This window comes from Muscardinus avellanarius (genome assembly GCF_963383645.1).
Source record: "Muscardinus avellanarius genome assembly, chromosome: 12".
Taxonomy (NCBI): domain Eukaryota; kingdom Metazoa; phylum Chordata; class Mammalia; order Rodentia; family Gliridae; genus Muscardinus; species Muscardinus avellanarius.
The window spans coordinates 104,980,817-104,999,476 of NC_137798.1; positions in this window are offsets into that span (position 1 = coordinate 104,980,817).

An 18,660-nucleotide genomic window follows, 5' to 3' on the forward strand; every position below is an offset into this window, starting at 1 on the left:
CAAACATGTGATCCTCTTGTTTCAGCCTCCCGCGTACTGGAATTACAGGCGTGGGCCTCCACACCTCTGCAGCAGGTGACCAGTTTACTGTCCTGGGTGTTGGGCGTCCCTGGACAGGAGGCTGGGAGCGTCAAAGGCAGTGGAAGAGCAGCCGGGAAGGAAGGGCAGGCTGTGCTACCGTCCACCATGGTGGCCCCTGGTATTCCTGGCAGGGCAAGAGTCCTGGAGGTCAGGAGGCTAGGCCTGTGAGTGGGTCCGTTCTGGGGTGCCTGTGTCCAGCGTGGCTATGAGAGGGCAGGACCCTCTTCCCTGTCCCCCAAGCCTTTCCTCCTAGAAGCCCTGCTCTGCATCCCCTGGCGTGGTGGACGGGTGTGCATGCGCCCCCACCCTGGGCAAAGCACAGAGGCCCGGACAGGTCTGAGGCCACACCCTTGGCCTACATCCATCTGAGTAGGAGTAGGAGGAACAGGGAGAAACAGGACAGCCAATAGGGTGATAAGACAGGCCTGTGTGTCCGGTCAGACCAGAGGTCCAGGACCTGAGCCCGAGTGCAAACCTCTTCCCAGAGCAGGGTGCCCTCCCCAGGCTTCCCCACACCTCCTGAGTCATCCGTGACTCACCCTAGTTCCCGCATCCTAGCAGCACCTGAGGGCAGATCTTCCTTTGATCTGTCCACTCTTTCTCCTCCTCCTCCTCTGTCCTCCTCCTCTTCTTCTTTGTGGTACTGGGGATAGAACCCAGGGGCATTCTACCTCTGAGCTACACCTTCAGTCCTATTTTTCATTCTTTATTTGGAAACAGGGTCTCATTGAGTTGCGAAGGGCCTCACTAAGTAGTAGCTGAGGCTGTCCTTGAACTGCAGACCTCTGTCTCAGCCCCCCAAGTGCTGGGATTATAAGCATGCGTCGCCACACCCAGCCCTCACTAAGTTTCTGAGGCTGGACTCAAATCTGTGATCCTCCTGTCTCAGTCTTCCAAGTACCAGCGTTCCAGGTGTGTTCCATCACGCCCAGCTTGAGCTGCACTTTCCGCCCGTGCTCAGGGGTCCCTGGCCTGGCCTGCAGGCCCGCAGCTGACCACCTCCGCTAGCTCTTGCCGGCTCTGTCTGTTCTACATTCCTTTCTCTGCAGAAACTCCCAGGAGACGTAGGGCTCCAGGCCACCCCACCTGCAGCCCCTCTCTAGGGTAGACCCTAATGCCCCACTGCCCACCTGATCCCACCTCTCCTGCTGCCCACCAGGATGCCTGCCACATCCTTCTTGTCCAGAAATCCCCCTCCTGGGCCCACCTCCATGCACACCTAGTCCCCTCACACCTGGGAGGCAGACACCCAAGGTCACTAGGTCTGCCCATCCAGGAGGCCTAGCGAGGCGCTCTGTGAGCCCAGACCAGGTACTCCGGCAATTCAAGAAGAATGCAGGGAGCCAGGCGCAGTGGGCTCAGCTGCAATCCCAGTGCTCCCAGTGGGAGGCCAGCCCAAGCAATTTAGTGAGGCCTGTTTCAAAATAAAATATGACTGGAAGTGTAGCCCAGTGGTAGGACACCACTGGGTTCAATCTCCAGTACAAATAGTAATAATAATACTACAGGAGTCCAGGCACATTGCTGCTTGCCTGTAATCCTAGTACTTGGGAGTAAGAAACAGGAAGATTGCAGGCTTGAGGCCAGCCTCATCAACCTAGCAAGACCTTATTTCAAAATAAAAATAAGCTGGGTGTGGTGCCGCACGCTTGTAATCCCAGCATTTGGGAGGCTGAGACAGGAGGACCGTGGTTCAAGGACAGCCTCAGCTACTTAAGCCCTTTGCAACTCAGTGAGATCCTGTTTCAAAATAAAGCATAAAAAATAGGGATGGGGGTATAGCTCGGAGGTAGAATGCCCCTGGGTCCCATTCCCAGTACCACAATAAATAAATAAATAATTAATAAATAATAAAAAATAAGGTTGGTCTGGAGTATAGCTCCAGAGACTGAATGTCCCTGGGTTCAATCCACAGTACCCCCCAAATAAAAAGAAAATATAAAAAGGGCTGGTGTGGGTGAGGTGTGGTGGTACATGACTGTAATCCTAATACTTGTGAAGTTGAGACAGGAAGATTATAGGATCTTGGCCAGCCTCAGCAATTTAGTGAGGCTCTCAGTATCTTAGTGAGACTCTGTTTCCAAATAAAATATAAAATAGGGCTGGGGTGTGGCTTGGAGGTAGAGCTCCTAGGTTCCAGCCCCAGTAATAATAAAACCATTAGTATTAGTATTATAATACTAGGGCTTAAGCCCAGGAGCATTATACCTCTGAGCTATACCTCAGATCTATTTTATTTTCATTTTTATTTATTTGTTTATTTTTCGCAGAACTGGGAACTGAACCCAGGGGCATTCTACCTCCAAGCTACATCCCCAGCCCAGCCCTATTTTTAACTCTTTCTTTCTTTTTTTTTTTTTTTGGTGGTACTGGGGATGGAACCCAGGGCATTCTATCTCTGAGCTATACCCCAGACCTATTTTTCATTCTTTATTTTGAAACAGGGTCTCACTGAGTTACAAAGGGCCTCACTAAGTAGCTGAGGCTGTCCTTAAATGGTGATCCTCCTGTCTCAGCCTCCCAAAAACTGGTATTACAAGCGTGTGCCACCACTCCTGGCTATTCTTTATTTTTTGAAACAAGGTCTCACTGAGTTGCAAAAGGCCTCACTAAGTAGCTGAGGCTGTCAGCGAACTGCTATCCTCCTGTCTCAGTCTCCTGTCAAATGCTGGGATTACAAGCGTGTGTGTCACCATTCCCTGCCCTATTTTTATTATATTATATTATATTTTATTTTTGCAGGTCTTGGGATGGAACCCAGAGGCATTTGACCTCCAAGACACACTCCCTGCCCTATTTTTTATTCTTTATTTTGAAACGGGGTCTCACTAAGTTGTGGAGGGCCTCACTAAGTAGTCGAGGCTGTGCATGAATCACGATCCTCCGGTCTCAGCCTCTGGAATGCTGGGATTACAAGCATGCGCTACCATGCCTGGCTCCTATTTTTAATTCTTTATTTTGAAATAGGGTCTCACTAAGTTGTGGAGGGCCTCACTAAGTAGCTGAGGCTGGTTGCAAACCTGCAAGCCTCCTGTCTCAGCTTCCCAAGAACTGGTATTACAAGGGTGTGTCACTATACCTGATTTCCTTTTTTTTTTTTTTTTTGCGGGTCTGGGGATGGAACCCAGGGGCATTTGACCTCCAAGCCAATCCCCTGCCCCATTTTTGTTCTTTATTTTTTATTTTGATTATTATTATTATTATTTTATTTATTTTTTTTTTTTGGTGGTACTGGGGGTGGAACCCAGAGGCTTTCTACCTCCGGGCTATACTCCCAGACCTTTTTTATATTTTATTTGGAAACAGGCTCTCACTAAGTTGCCGGAAGCCTCACTGAGTAGCTGAGGCTGGCTTCGAACCTGTGCAATCCTCCTGTTTCAGCCTCCCAAGCGCAGAGATTACAAGCGTGCGCCACCACGCCCGACCTTTTATTCTTTATTTTGATACAGGGTCTCACTAAGTTGTGGAGGGCCTCACTAAGGGGTTGAGGCTGTCCACAAGCCACGATCCTCCAGTTTCAGCCTCTCGAATGCTGGGATTACAAGCGTGCGCCACCACACTCGGCTTTGCCTGGTTTATTTTCATTCTGCAACGAGGTTTTGCTAGATAATGAGATTTCACTACTTGTTGAATTTGTCCTCAGACCTGCACCCTCCTGTCCCAGCATGCTGAGTACCAGGATTACAGGCATGTGCCGCCATGACAGCTTTATTTATATTTTGGAACAGCATCTCATTAGGTTGCTGGGGCTAGTTCTGAACCTCAATCCTCCTGTCTCAGTCTCCCAAGTATCCCATCATCCCCCCAAAATAGGGGCTGTGTGGCTCAGTGATGGGATGGTTGTGTAGCATGTAATAGGCCTTGGGTTCAATCCCGTGTGTGTGTGTGTGTGTGTGTGTGTGTGTGCGCGCGCGCGTGCGCTTGGAGATGGAGATGTATCTATACATGAAAAAGACAAAGGGGACTAGGGAGGACCAGGAGCGGGACAGGCAGGAGCACTGCGCTAAGAACACACTGCTGTGTCTTCTGCCTTTTGTCTCACCTTCCTCTTCCCTCACACTCCCCACCTCTAAGGGTAGCAAGAAGGATCCAGCTAGATGCACGTCAGAGCCCTTCACCCTCTGATTCTACACCACCACCCTCTCCAGATTACCGCAGCAGCTCACAGGCTGGACAGCCTGGCTCCGTCTTCTCTCCGCTCTGCGCTAGGCCCGGGCTCCTGGAACCTCTTGTCTGCAAAGCTCAGCTCCAAAATGACTTCCTCTGGCACCGGCATCCACAACTCTTAGCCCATGGAAAGAACTGAAAGTGACTTTGTCTTCCTCATATCTTTGTCCTGCAGACCTGTGTCCAGACCCTGCACTTGGCAGGCGGCCATCTAAGTGTGCAGACCGAGGATAAGGTGTCCAGAGTTGAAGCCGGTCCGCCCAAAGGAATAGATGGGTCTTTGGCGCCACCTGCTGGTCAGTTCATTGGTTGTGCGTGGGGAGGGGTCCACTGGAAACTATTTTCCTTGAACAGAATTAAAGAAAGCAGAGTGAGCCGGGCGTGGTGGGCACGCTTGTAACCCAGCACTCGGGAGGCTGAGACCGGAGGATCATGGCTGGCAGACAGCCTCAGCTACTTAGTGAGGCCTCTGCAACCTGGTGAGACCGTAGTGAGGTAGAATGTCCCTGGGTTCCATCCCCAGACCCGCAAAAAAAAAAAAAAAAAAAAAAAAAAAAGCCAGGGTGAAATCTGAGTGCCAAGGGGGATTCCCATCATGTCTCATCCTGGGAATTTTACAGCAAGAGTTCCAGCGTTAAAACTGCGTAGGAACGAGGCTGTCCATGTTTGTAAGAGAAGTAAGGAAACGGGTTGGTTTCTTTGTTAGAACAGAGGGGGAAAAGAACCTATTTTGCAGCTGGGAATGGAACTCAGGGCCATGAGCTTGGTAGGCAAGTGCTCCATCACCAGGCTACATATTCAGCCCTTGAATTTTAACTTAATTAATTAATTGAGTAATTTCTGGTACTGGGGGTTGAAGCCAAGACCATTGTACCTCCAAGTTCCACCCCAGTCCTTAGTTTTTATTTTGAAACAGATTCTTGCTAAGTTGCTGAGGACCGCACTAACTTGCTGAGGGTGGCCTGGAACCTGCAATCCTTCTGTCTATGCCTCAAGTACTGAGTTACAAATATGCACACCAAGCCGGATGTGGTGGCGCGCGCTTGTGATCCCAGCATTTGAGAGGCTGAGGCCGGAGGATCACGGTTCAAGGGCAGCCTCAGCTACTTAGTGAGGCCCTTTGCAACTCCGTGAGACCCTGTTCCAAAATAAAGGATAAAAAAATAGGGGGTATAGCTCGGAGGTAGAATGTCCCTGGGTTCCATTCCCAGTACTGCAAAAATAATATATATATATATATATATATATACACACACATACCACCACCACCACCACCACCACCACCACCACCACACCTGGCCCCAAATTTTAATTCAATTTAATTTTTTTTTCAGCACTGGGGATGGAACCCAGGGGCATTCTATCTCTGAGCTAAACCCAGTCCTATTTTTTATTCTTTTTTTTTTTTTTTTTTTTTTTGGCGGGTCTGGGGATGGAACCCAGGGGCATTGGACCTCTGAGCTACACCCCTGCCCTATTTTTTACTCTTTATTTTGAAACCGGGTCTCACTGAGTTGCAGAGGGCCTCACTGAGTAGCTGAGGCTGTCCACGAACCGCGATCCTCCGGTCTCAGCCTCCCGAGTGCTGGGATGACAAGCGCGCGCCACCACGCCCGGCTAGTTTTTATTCTTTATCTTATTTATTTATTTATTTAATTTTGTGCGGATCTGGGGATGGAACCCACAGGGATTTGACCTCCTGTCACGGGGATGAAATGACAAAGGAGAGAGAATGGGGGTGAGAAATAGTCAATGAGAAGCGCGCTTGTAACCCCAGTATTCGGGAGGCAGAGACCGGAAGGTCACAGCCAGCCTCGGCTACTTAGTGAGGCCCTCTCCAACTCAGGGAGACCTTGTTTCAAATTAAAGAATAACAAATGGGCCGGGCGTGGTGGCGCACGTCTGTAATCCCCAGGCTTGGGAGGCGGAGACGGGAGGATCGTGCAGGTTCGAAGCCAGCCGCGCTGGCTTAAGAGACCCCATTTCCAAAAATAAAAAAGTCTAAAATAGGTCTGGGAGTGTAGCCCAGAGGTAGAAGGGCTTCCAGGAACCCCAGTACCAAAAACAAAAAACAAAAAAACCAAATAGGGCTGGGGGTGTAGCTCAGAGGTAAATGTCCCTGGGTTCCATCCCCAGTACCAAAAAAAAAAAAAAAAGGTGAAGACCCGGCTCCACGGAAGCCAGCCTCCTTTGGTCCCTGTCTTATTCAGGCGGAGTGACCGAGGTTCCCAGGGGCACACTGTGTTCGCCCCCTTTCCTTGGGGACTTATTGAGAGGGGATCTCCAGAGAAGACAGTGTTCTTTCCTAACTGGCGCTTCCTGCCCTGCCAAGGGAAGGCAGGAAGCTGGTGTGCCCTGAGGTGAGCTCCTGGGTCCCAGGAAGACAGACCTAGTTAGAGTGCTGAGCAGGCACTCTGGGCTGCGGAGTCAGTCAGTGCTCCTCCCAGGACACTCCCCACCATTGGAAAGTGGGCGCTGGGCTCGCCTCCCAGCCCGCAGTGGAGTAGCCACAGGGAGCCTTAGGCCCTCCACTCCTGCTCCCGGCAGGAAGGAGTCTAAAGTATAAAAAAAAGTCTGGGAGTATAGCCTGGAAGTAGGAAAGCCCCTGGGCGGACAGCCTCAGCTACTTAATGAGGCCCTTTGCAACTCAGTGAGACTCTGTTTCAAAATAAAGAATAAGCCTGGCAGGCGTGGTGGTGCACACTTGTAATTGCACACTTGTAATCCCAGCATTTGGGAGGCTGAGACAAGAGGATCTCAGGTTCACTGCCAGTCTCAGCTACTTAGTGAGGTCCTCGGCAAATTAGTGAGATCCTGTTTCAAATTAAAAAATAAGCCGGGCGTGTTGGCGCACGCTTGTAATCCCTGCGCTTGGGAGGCTAAGACAGGAGGATCACACGTGTTCGAAGCCAGCCTCAGCTACTTAGGCTTTCAGCAATTTAGTGAGACCCTGTTTCCAAATAAAATATATAAAAGGTCTGGGAGTATAGCCCAGAGATAGAAAACCTCTGGGTTCCACCCCAGTACCACCAAAACAAACAAACAAATTAAAAATAAAAAGTATGCTGGGCGCGGTGGCGCACGCTTGTAATCCCGGCGCTTGGGAGGCGGAGACAGGAGGATCACACAGGATCAAAGCCAGCTGCGCTGGTTTAAGAGACCTTGTTTCCAAATAAAATATAAAATAGGTCTGGGAGTGTAGCCCGGAGGTAGAAGTGCTTCCAGGAACCCCAGTACCACCAAAAACAAAACAAAGCAAAAAACAAAAAAAGTAAATCTGGGGGTGTCGCTTGGAGGTATAATGCCTCTGTGTTCAGTCCTCAGTACTGCAAGAAAGGAAGGTAGGCAGGGAAAAAAGAGTAAGAAGAAAGGGAGGGGGAGGGAGGGAAATATAAGAAAATATTTAAATATAGAAAACTATTTTATACATTCCAAATAATGTTTAAGGTAGAAATAATTTGTTTTGTTTTGTTTTTGCAGAACTGGAGATTGGACCCAGGGGTATTTTACCTCTAATCTCCACTCCTAGCCCTATTTTTTATTCTTTGTTTTGAAACAGGGTCTAAGTTGTGAAGGGCCTAAATAGCTGAGGCTGGCTGTGAACCTGTGATCCTCCCGTCTCAGCCCAGCTTCCCAAGTACTGGGATTACAAGCATGTGCCCTCATTTATGGCAGGTAGAAAGAATTTATTTATTTACTTATTAGTGTTATATTTATGGTACTGGGGATGGAACCCAAGGACATTCTACCTCCGAGCTACACCTCTAGCCCTATTTTTTATTCTTTATTTGGAAACAGGGTCTCACTGAGTTGCAAAGGGCCTCACTAAGTAGTAGCTGAGGATGTCCAGCCTGCCGAATGCTGGGATTACAAGTGTACGCCACCATGCCTGGCAGAATCTCCTTATATTGCTACGGGGCTGATCCTCCTTTCTCAGCCTCTCAAGTACTGGAGTTACAGGCGTGTGCCACTATGCCTGGCTAGCCCTTGAAAATTCCTGACCTTTAAGACTTTTTTTTTTTGGTATTGGGGATGGAATCCAGAGGCATTCTTCCTCCAAGCTATATCTCCAGCCCTATTTTTAACTCTTTTTTTGAAACAGGGTCTCATGACTTGCAAACAGCCTCACTAAGTAGTAGCTGAGGCTGTCTCCTCCTGTCTCAGCCTCCCAAATGCTGGGATTACAAGCGTGTGCCACCATGCCTGGCTTAATATCCAACTTTTTAATGTTTGCCAATATGATAAGGGTTGAATGGTATTTACTATTCTATTTGTAGTTTTTTTTGTGTGTGTGTGTGGTACTGGGGATAAAACCCAGGGGCCTTCTGTCTCCAGGTGATACCCCCAGACCTATTTTATATTTTATTTGGAAACAGGGTCTCACTAAATTGCTGAGAGCCTAAGTAGCTGAGGCTGGCTTGGAACCTGCGATCCTCCTGTCTCAGCCTCCCAAGCGCGGGGATTACAAGCGTGCCCACCACGCCCGGCTGTAATTTTCTTTTTTAAATTGTGAATTGAGTGAGGCACTATGGTACATCCTTAATCCCAGTACTTGGGAGACTAACACAGGAGGATCACAGGTTTGATATCTCTCTCTCTCTCTCTCTCTCTCTCTCACACACACACACACACACACACGCATACACACGGTAGAGGACTGATAAGCATGTGGCTTGGTGGCAGAGCTCATGCTTGGAAGGTACAAAGCCCTAAGTTTTATCCCCAGCATTACAAAAAAAAAAAAAAAAAAGAAAAAAAAAGAAAAGAAAAAGAAAAGTGGCCTGCGTGTGGTGGCACACACATGTAACCCCAGCATTTGGGAGGCTGAGACGGGAGGATCACAGTTCGCAGACAGCCTCAGGTATTTAGTGAGGCCCTCTGCAATTTAGTGAGACCCTGTTTCAAAATAAAGAATAAAAAAATAGGGCAGGGGTGTAGCTCGGAGGTAGAATGATTCAGGGTTCCATCCCCAGACCCACAAAAAAAATAAAATTTTTTTTCACCTAAAAAAATAGAAAAAAAATATTCTCTGGTAAGAAAGAAAGCAAAAAGAAATATTGAAATGTTATCTTTAAGTCATCAAAAGCTTGGTATCAGACAAATGAAACTGTTATGTGAGATTATCATTTTTAATTTTGGATAAATTGCTATAATACTAGATGTCAACCACTAAGCCAAGCATGGGAAGGAGGGATGGGGAGAGAATGGGGTGGGGATCGGGTGGGGGCTGACTGGGCGATGTGTGCATGTATGTCTACAAAAGTTTGTATCCCACTATGATGTATGAATACAGTGCACCAATAAAAAATAAAAATTAAAAAAATTTAAAAAAAGGAAAAAAAAAAGTGGAAGACTGAAGACCTCTAGTCTCAGGTGCTCTGGAAGCTGAACAGGAGGACCTCAAATTTGATGCTAATCTGGGCAATTTAGTAAGACCCTGTCTCAAAATAAAAAGGGGATGGGTATAGCTCAGTGGTACAGTACACTTGGGTTCGATCTTCCAGTAGTGCTGAATAAGTAAAAAGCTGTGGGGTGTTTTTTGTTTGTTTTGTTGTGGGTCTGGGGATTTAACCGAGGGTCATTCCACCTCTAAGCTACACCCTAGTCCTGTTTTGTTTTTTGTTTGTTTTTTGTTTTGCTCTACTGGGATTTGAACCCAGGGGCACTCTACCTCTATGCTACACCCGCATCCCTATTTTTTATTCTTTATTTTGAAACAGGGTCTCACTAAATAGCTGAGGCTGGCTGTGAACCTGCAATCTTCCTGTCTCAGTCTCCCAAGTAATGGGATTGCAAGCGTGCGCCATCACGCCCAGCTCACCCTAGTCCTTTTAATCTTTGGTTTTGAAACAGGTTGCTGGAAGTCTCAATAAATTCCTGAGGCTGGCCTCAAACATGCAATCCTGCTGTCTCAACCTCCTAAGTACAGGAATTGCAGGCATGTGCCACCATTTTCAGCAGTAGAAAGCTGGCTGGGCGTGGTGGCACACACTTGTAATCCCAGTATTTGGGAGGCTGAAGCAGGAGGATCACAGGTTCACAGCCAGCCTCAGCTACTTAGTGAGGCCCTCTGAAACTTAGTGAGACCCTGTTTCAGAATAAAGGATAAAGCTGGGCATAGTGGCTCACGCTTGTAACCCCCGCGTTTGGGAGGCTGAGACAGGAGGATCGCACAGGTTCAAAGCCAGCCTCAGCTACTTAGTGAGGCTCTCAGCAACTCAGTGAGACCCTGTTTCCAAATAAAATATAAAATGGGTCTGGGAGTATAGCCCGGAGGTAGAAAGCCTCTGGGTTCCACCCCAGTACCACCAAAAAATGAAAAAAAAAAAAAAAAAAAGAATCTCCTAGAAATTCTGTTTGGGGAGTAAAAGTTTGGGTGCCAGAAGGCCGGGGATCCCAGCACTCAGTAATCACATGCTCACTTAATCCCCATTTTCAAAAGACTATTCATGCCCAGATTTGGCCTAGTATTCACTGAACAGAAATTCCTTGTTTTGCCCTCTCAAGAAGAGAATGGACTTCAGATTCTACTGGAACAGCGGAAAGAATCCAGGAGTGTAGACTGCAAGGATATGTATACATAAACAGTAAGAGAAGGGCCCACTGGGTTAAAGAGTATGCACATTTTATACTTTTAGTAGTTTTTGCCAAATTGTCTCTATTGAGCTAATATGAATTCACTTCAGCAGCAAGGATACTAAAGTATGTTTTTTACACCTTGTAACCAGAGCTTATAAATTGAGTTGTCAAACTTTTTTATTTTAATGCTGGGGATTGAACCGAGGGGAATTCTACCTCTGAGCAACACCTCCAAACCTATAACAGAGTCTCACTAAATTATGGAGGGCCTCACTAAATTACTGAGGCTGTCTGCAAACCTGTGATTCTCCTGTTTCAGTCTCAGAAGTACTGGGATTACAAGCATGCGCCATTATGCTTGACTTTATCCAACTTTTTTGTTGTTGTTTTGCGGGTCTGGGGATGGAACCCAGGGGCATTCGACCTCGGAGCTACACCCCCTGCCCTATTTTTTATTCTTTATTTTGAAACCAGGTCTCACTGAGTTGCAGAGGGCCTCACTAAGTAGCTGAGGCTGTCCGCGAACCGTGATCCTCTAGTCTCAGCCTCCCAAATGCTGGGATCACAAATGTGCGCCACCACGCCCGCCTTATCCAACGTTTTGACTGAAGACATTTTATCTCTTCTTCCTCCTTTTCTTTTTGGTACTGGGGATTGACCCAGGAATTTTACCTCTAAGCAATACCACTAGCCCTTTTTATTTTTTAGTGTGAAACAGGGTCTCACTAGGTTGCAGAGGCTGTCCTTGAACCTGTGGTCTTCCTTAGTTTCCAAGTACTGGGGTTATATGTTTGTGCTGCTGCACTTGGCTAAATTTTTTTTTTTTCGGCACTGGGGGTGAAACCCAGGGGCTTTCTACCTCCGGGCTATACTCCCAGACCTATTTTTTAGACTTTATTTGGAAACAGGGTCTCACTATGTTCCGAGAGCCTCACTAAGTAGCTGAAGCTGGCTTCGAATCTGCTCGATCCTTCTGTCTCCGCCTCCCAAGAGCAGGGATTACAAGCGTGCGCCACCACGCCCGGCTTTATTCTTTATTTTGAAATATAGTCTAAGTTGCAGATGGCCTCACAAGTTGCTGAGGCTGGCCTTGAACCTGTGATCCTCCTGTCTCATCCTCCCAGGCACTGGGATTACAAGCGTGTACCACCACACCTGGCTATTTTAGTTATTAATTTTCTGTGCTATAGGGGATTGAATACAGGGACCGTGTCCCACCTTCAGCACTATTTTATTTTTTTATTTTGAAACAGGGTCTTACTGAGTTGCTGAGGCTGACTACAAACCTATGATTCTCCTGTCTCATCCTTCCAAGCACGGATTACAAGCGTGTGCCACAGAGCCAGATGTGGTGGCCACGCTTGTAATCTCAGCATTTGGGAGGCTGAGACAGGAGGATCGCGATTTGTGGACAGCCTCAGCTACTTAATGAGGCCCTCTGCAACTTAGTGAGACCCTGTTTCAAAATAAAGAATAGAAAATAGAGCACACAATTGTAATCCCAGCATTTGGGAGGATGAGACTGGAGGATTGTGGTTCATGGACAGCCTCAGGTACTTAGTGAGGCCCTCTGCAACTTAGTGAGATCCTGTTTCAAAATAAAAAAATAAAAAATAGGCCAGAGGGTGTAGCTCTGAGAGCGAATGTCCCCTGGGTTCCATCCCCAGATACAAAAAAAAAAAAAAAGAGAGAGAGAGAGAGTATACAACCACACCCGGCAACCCTGTTTCAAAATAAAAAATTAAAGGGAGGGCTGGGGTGTGGCTCAGAGGTAGAATGTGCCTGGGTTCCATCCTCAGTACCAAACAAACAAAAAAAGGAAGTCATAAGCAATAAGCCAATGAATACAATGCTTGTGAGTTGCTTATGTATTTCGCCTAATTATTTTCTTTTTTAAAATTTTTTTGGTGGTACTGGGGTTCCTGGAAGCCCTTCTACCTCCGGGCTACACTCCCAGACCCAGTTTTACATTTTTATTTGGAAACAGGGTCTCCTAAGCCAGCGCGCGCGGCTGGCTTCGAACCTGCGCGATCCTCCTGTCTCTGCCTCCCAAGCGCGGGGATTACAAGTGTGTGCCACCACGCCCAGCCTAATTATTTTCTAATGGATTAATTTTCCTTTTTTTTATTTTTGCGGTCCTGAAGATGGAACCCAGGGGCATTGTACCTCCAAACTACACTCCCAGCCCTATTTTTTAATTCTCTATTTTGAAACAGGGTCTCACTGAGTTGTGAAGGGCCTTGCTAAGTTTCTGAGGCTGTCTACAAACTGTGATCCTCCTGTCTTAGCCTCCCAAATGCTGGGATTACAAGTGTGCATCACCACGCTCAGCTATAATTTACATTATGATGTGAGACTGTAATGCACCAATAAAAGTAAAGAAATAAAATTTAAAAACTTAGGCTGGGCGTGGTGGCGCACACTTGTAATCCCAGGACATGGGAGGCTAAGACTGGAGGATTGCGGTTTGAGGCCAGCCTCAGCTACCTAATGAGGCCCTCTGCAACTCAGTGAGACCCTGTTTCAAAATAAAAAATAAAATATAGGGCAGGGGTATAGCTCGGAGGTAGGATGCCCCGGGTTCAAACTCTAGTAACACACACACACAAAGAATTTTTCCTGTTAGAGATGTTATAATCTTGTCATATGTGCTTCAGATATAGATTTTCCGAGTTTATCTGTCTTTTTAAGTGGTGTTTTGTTTCATGTGAGATATTAAATAAAAATAACATGGCTTCTAAATTTTGGGCTATGTTTAGAAAAGCCTTCCCCATTTCAAGATTATAAATCTGTTTGTTTAGATGGCTTATTTTTAGGTTCCTATGGTTAATATTTATATTTAAACCTTTGATCCATCTGGAGTTTATTTTGGAATGAGAAGGGAAGTAGGAATCTATATTTATTATAAGTGAATAGCTGAAGCCGGGTGTGGTGGCGCATGCTTATAATCCCATTTCTTGGGAGACTGAGAAATGAGAATCGCAGGTTCGTGGCCAGCCTTAGCTACTTAGTGAGGCCCTCCACAACTTCGACCCTGTTTCAAAACAGAGAATAAAAAATAGGGAGCAGGCATGGAGGCACATGCTTGTAATTCCAGCATTCGGGAGGCTGAGACCGGAGAATCATGGTTCGCGGACAGCCTCAGCTATTTAGTGAGGCTCTCTGCAAATCAGACCCTGTTTAAAAATAAAGAATAAAAGCCGGGCGTGGTGGCGCACGCTTGTAATCCCCACGCTTGGGAGGCGGAGACAGGAGGATCGGATCGAGCTGGTTCGGAGCCAGCCGGGCTGGCTAAGAGACCCTGTTTCCACATAAAAAAGTAAAAAAATAGGTCTGGGAGTGTAGCCCGTGGGAGTGTAGCCTGGAGGTAGAAGGGCTTCCAGGAACCCCAGTACCACCAAAAAATAAATAAATAAATAAATAAAAAATAAAAAGTAGGGCAAGTGGTGTAGCTCAGAGGTAGAATGCCCCTGGGTTCAAGCCCTAGTACCTCAAAAATATATAAATAAATGAATAGCTGAGCTTGACGTGATGCCCCATGCCTGTAATCCCCAGTACTTGGGAGGCTGAGACAGGAGGTTTTGGGATTGAAGGCAGTCTAAGTAACTTGGTGAGACTGAGAAATTTAGTAAGACCCTATTTTAAAATAAAAAAGATAAAAAGGGATGGGGTATTGCTTGAATGCTTTTGGTTTTAATCCCCAGTAGCAAATAAACAAAAGAATACCTGGTTGTTTGAATACCTTTTATTACCTTAATTCTGCCATTTCTGTGATACTCATTGTTACTAGGATCTAATTTTCTCTGTACTATTCCTTTTATTTACTTTTTTTCTTTCTTATAGCACTGGGGATGGAACCCAGGAGCATTCCACTTCCGAGCTACATACCCAGCCCTGTTTTCTTTTTTCTTTGTTTTTTGTTTGTTTGTTTTTTGTACATATTAATCTTTTTTAAAATTTTTTATTGGTGCATTATATTCATACATCGTAATGGGGTAAAAAAACTTGTGTGGACATACAAGTACACTTTGCCCTACCCAATTCCCACCTCATTTAATTCTTTATTTTGAAACAGGGTCTCATCAAGTTTTTGCAAAGGGCCTCACCAAGCAGCTGAGGCTGCCTGCCAACCGCGTCCTCCTGTCTCAGCCTCCCGGATGCTGGGATTACAAGTGTGCGCCACCACAAAAGGCTTCTTTTATTTATTTTTTATCAGTGCTTGTGATTGAACTTGGGAGTATTCTACCTCTGAGCTACATGCCCAGTCCTTTTTTTTTTTTTTTTCAGTACTGGGGATGGAACTCAGGGGCAGCTACCGCCCTCCCTAGCCCTATTTTTTATTCTTTATTTTGAAACAGGGTCTTACTGAGTTGCAAAAGGCCTAAGTAGTAGCAGAGGCTGTCTGCAAACTGTGATCTTCCTGTCTCAGCCTCCCAAATGCTGAGATTACAAGTGTGCGCCACCATGCCTGGCCCCATCCTATTTTTTATTCTTTATTTTGATATAGGGTCTCACTAACTTGTGGAGGGCCTTACTAAAGTAGCTTAGGCTGGCTGCAAACTTGGGATCCTCCTGTCTCAGCCTTTCAAGTACTGGAATTACAAGTGTGGCCAGGCCTGGTTCCATTGATCTGTTTTAATTAGAAGTTTTGTAAATTTTTTTTTTTTTTTTTTTTTGTACTGGGGATGGAACATAGGGGCCTTCTACCTCCAAGCCACATCCCCAGCCCTATTTTTTTTTTTTTTTTTTTTTTTGGTGTATATGGTACTAGGGATGAAACCCAGGGGCATTCTGCCTCCATGCTACACAACCAGCCCTATTTTTTAGTCATTTTATTTTATATATATATATATATATATATATATATATATATATATATTTTTTTTTTTTTTTTTTTTTTTTTTTTTTGGTGGTACTGGGGATGAAACCCTTCTACCTCTGGGCTACACTCTCAGACCTATTTTGTATATTTATTTGGAAACAGGGTCTCTTAAGCCAGCAAGGCTGACTTTGAACCTGCGAGATCCTGTCTCTACCTCCCAAGTGTGGGGATGACAAGCGTGTGCCACCACGCCCGGCATAGTCTTTTTATTTTTGAAACAGGGTCTCACTGAGTTGCAGAGGGCCTAAGTAGCTGAGGCTGTCCACAAACCGCGATCCTCCGGTCTCGGCCTCCCGAATGTGTGCGCCACCACGCCCGGCTTAGTGTTTTTATTTTTTATTTTTTGTGGGTCTGGGATGGAACCCAGGTGCATTCGACCTCCAAGCTACACCTCTTGCCTTATTTTTTTATTCTTTATTTTGAAACAGGGTCTCACTAAATTGCGGAGGGCCTAAGTACCTGAGGCTGTCTGTGAACTGTGATCCTCTGGTCTCAGCCTCCTGAATGCTGGGATTATTAGCATGTGCCACCATGCCCGGCCCTACTTATTTATTTCCTTCCTTCCTTCCTTTCTTTTTCTTTCTTTTTTTCTTTCCTTTTTTGGTGGTACTGGGGTTCCTGGAAGCCCTTCTACCTCCGGGCTACACTCCCAGACCTATTTTATACTTTTTATTTGGAAACAGGGTCTCAGAAACCAACGCGGCTGGCTTCAAACCTGCGCGATCCTCCTGTCTCCGCTTCCCAAGTGCGGGATTACAAGCGTGCGCCACCACGCCCGGCTTATTCTTTATTTTGAAACAGAGTCTGAGTTGCAAAGGACCTCATTAAATAGCTGAGGCTGGCTGTGAACTGTGATCTTCCTGTTTTAGCCTCCCGAATGCTGGGATTATGAGTGTGTACCACCACGCCAGCTAGCGCTTCTGTCTTTTTTTTTTTTTTGTGGTACTGGGGTTCCTGGAAGCCCTTCTACCTCCGGGCTACACTCCCAGACCTATTTTATATTTTTGAAACAGGGTCTCTTACGCCAGCACGGCTGGCTTCGAACCTGCGCGATCCTCCTGTCTCTGCCTCCCAAGCGCGGGGATTACAAGCATGCGCCACCACGCCTGGCCTGTCTTTTTATTTTATTTTATTTTATTTATTTATTTTTATTTATTTATTTATTTATTTTTTTGGTGGTACTGGGGTTCCTGGAAGCCCTTCTGCCTCCGGGCTATACTCCCAAACCTATTTTTACATTTTTATTTGGAAACAGGGTCTCCCAAGCCAGCGCTCATGGCTGGCTTCGAACCTGCGCGATCCTCCTGTCTCCGCCTCCCAAGCGCGGGGATGACAAGCGTGCGGATGACAAGCGTGCGCCACCACGCCCGGCCTGTCTTTTTTTTTTAAACTGGAGGTTGAACCCAGAGGCATTCTACATCTGAGCTACACCCCGATCACTTTTTTATTTTGAAACAGGGTCTTACTAGGTTACTGAGGCAGCCATGACCTTGATCCTTCTGTCTTAGCCTCCCATCTGGCTTCATCATTTTAAATTGATTTTTTTGTGGTACTGAGGTTAGAACTCAGGAGCATTCTACCTCTGAGCTTCAGCCCCAGCTCTATTTTATTTTTATTTTTATATTTATTTATTGGTGGTACTAGGGTTCCTGGAAACCCTTCTACCTCTGGGCTATACTCCCAGACCTATGTTTATATTTTTATTTGGAAACAGGGTCCCTTAAGCCAGCGAGGCTGGCTTCGAACCTGCGTGATCCTCCTGTCTCCGCCTCCCAAGCGCGGGGATTACAAGCGTGCACCATCATGCCCGGATTTATTTTTATTTTGAAACAAGGTTTTTCTAGGTTTATGAACCTCTCACTACTTGCGGAGGCTATTCTTGAACCCGTGATCCTTCTGTCTCAGCTTCCCAGGTACTGGGAGTATAGGTGTGTACCATAATGCTTAGCTAGTCATTTTTTATTTTGAAAATGGGTCTGTACGTTGCTGAGGCTGGCATTGACCCTGTGATCCTATCTCAGACTCCCAATACTGGAATTACAGGTGTACACCACCATACCCATTAAAATGGATGTTATTTTATGTGTGTGTGTGTGTGTGTGTGTGTGTACAACATATGTATGTATATGCACATGCGGTACAATGTATGTATTTTTACAAAGTATGATAATGCTTGGCATAGTAGCCCAGGCCTCTAATCCAAGCACTTGGGAGGTTGAGATAGAAGGAATGCAGGTTCGAGGCCAGCCTCAGCAATTTAGTAAGGCCCTATCTCAAAAAATAAAAAAAGAGCCGGGCATTGTGGTGCAATCTTGTAATCCCAGCACTCAGGAGGCGGAGACCAGAGGATCATAGACAGCCTCAGCTTCTTAGTGAGGCCCTTTGCAATTGAGTAAGACTCTGTTTCAAAAAATAAAAAGAAGCCGGGCGTGGTGGCGCACGCTTGTAATCCCCGCGCTTGGGAGGCTGAGACAGGAGGATTGCGCAGGTTCGAAGCCAGCCTCAGCTACTTAGTGAGGCTCTTAGCAACTTAGTGAGACCCTGTTTCCAAATAAAATATAAAACAGGTCTGGGAGTATAGCCCAGAGGTAGAAAGCCTCTGGGTTCCACCCCCAGTACTACCCAAAAATAAATAAATAAATAAATAAATAAATAAATAAAAATAAAATAAAAAGAAGCCGGGTGTGGTGGCACGTGCTTGTAATCCCAGTACTTGGGAGGCTGAGACAGGAGGATCAGACAGGTTCGAAGCCAGCCTCAGCTACTTAGTGAGGCTCTTAGCAACTTAGTGAGACCCTGTTTCCAAATAAATTATAAAAATAGGTCTGGGAGTATAGCCCAGAGGTAGAAAGCCTCTGGGTTCCATCCCTAGCACCACTAAATAAATAATATAAAAATAATAAATAAATATAAAGACTAAATAATAAGACCAAAGATGTATCGCAAAAAAA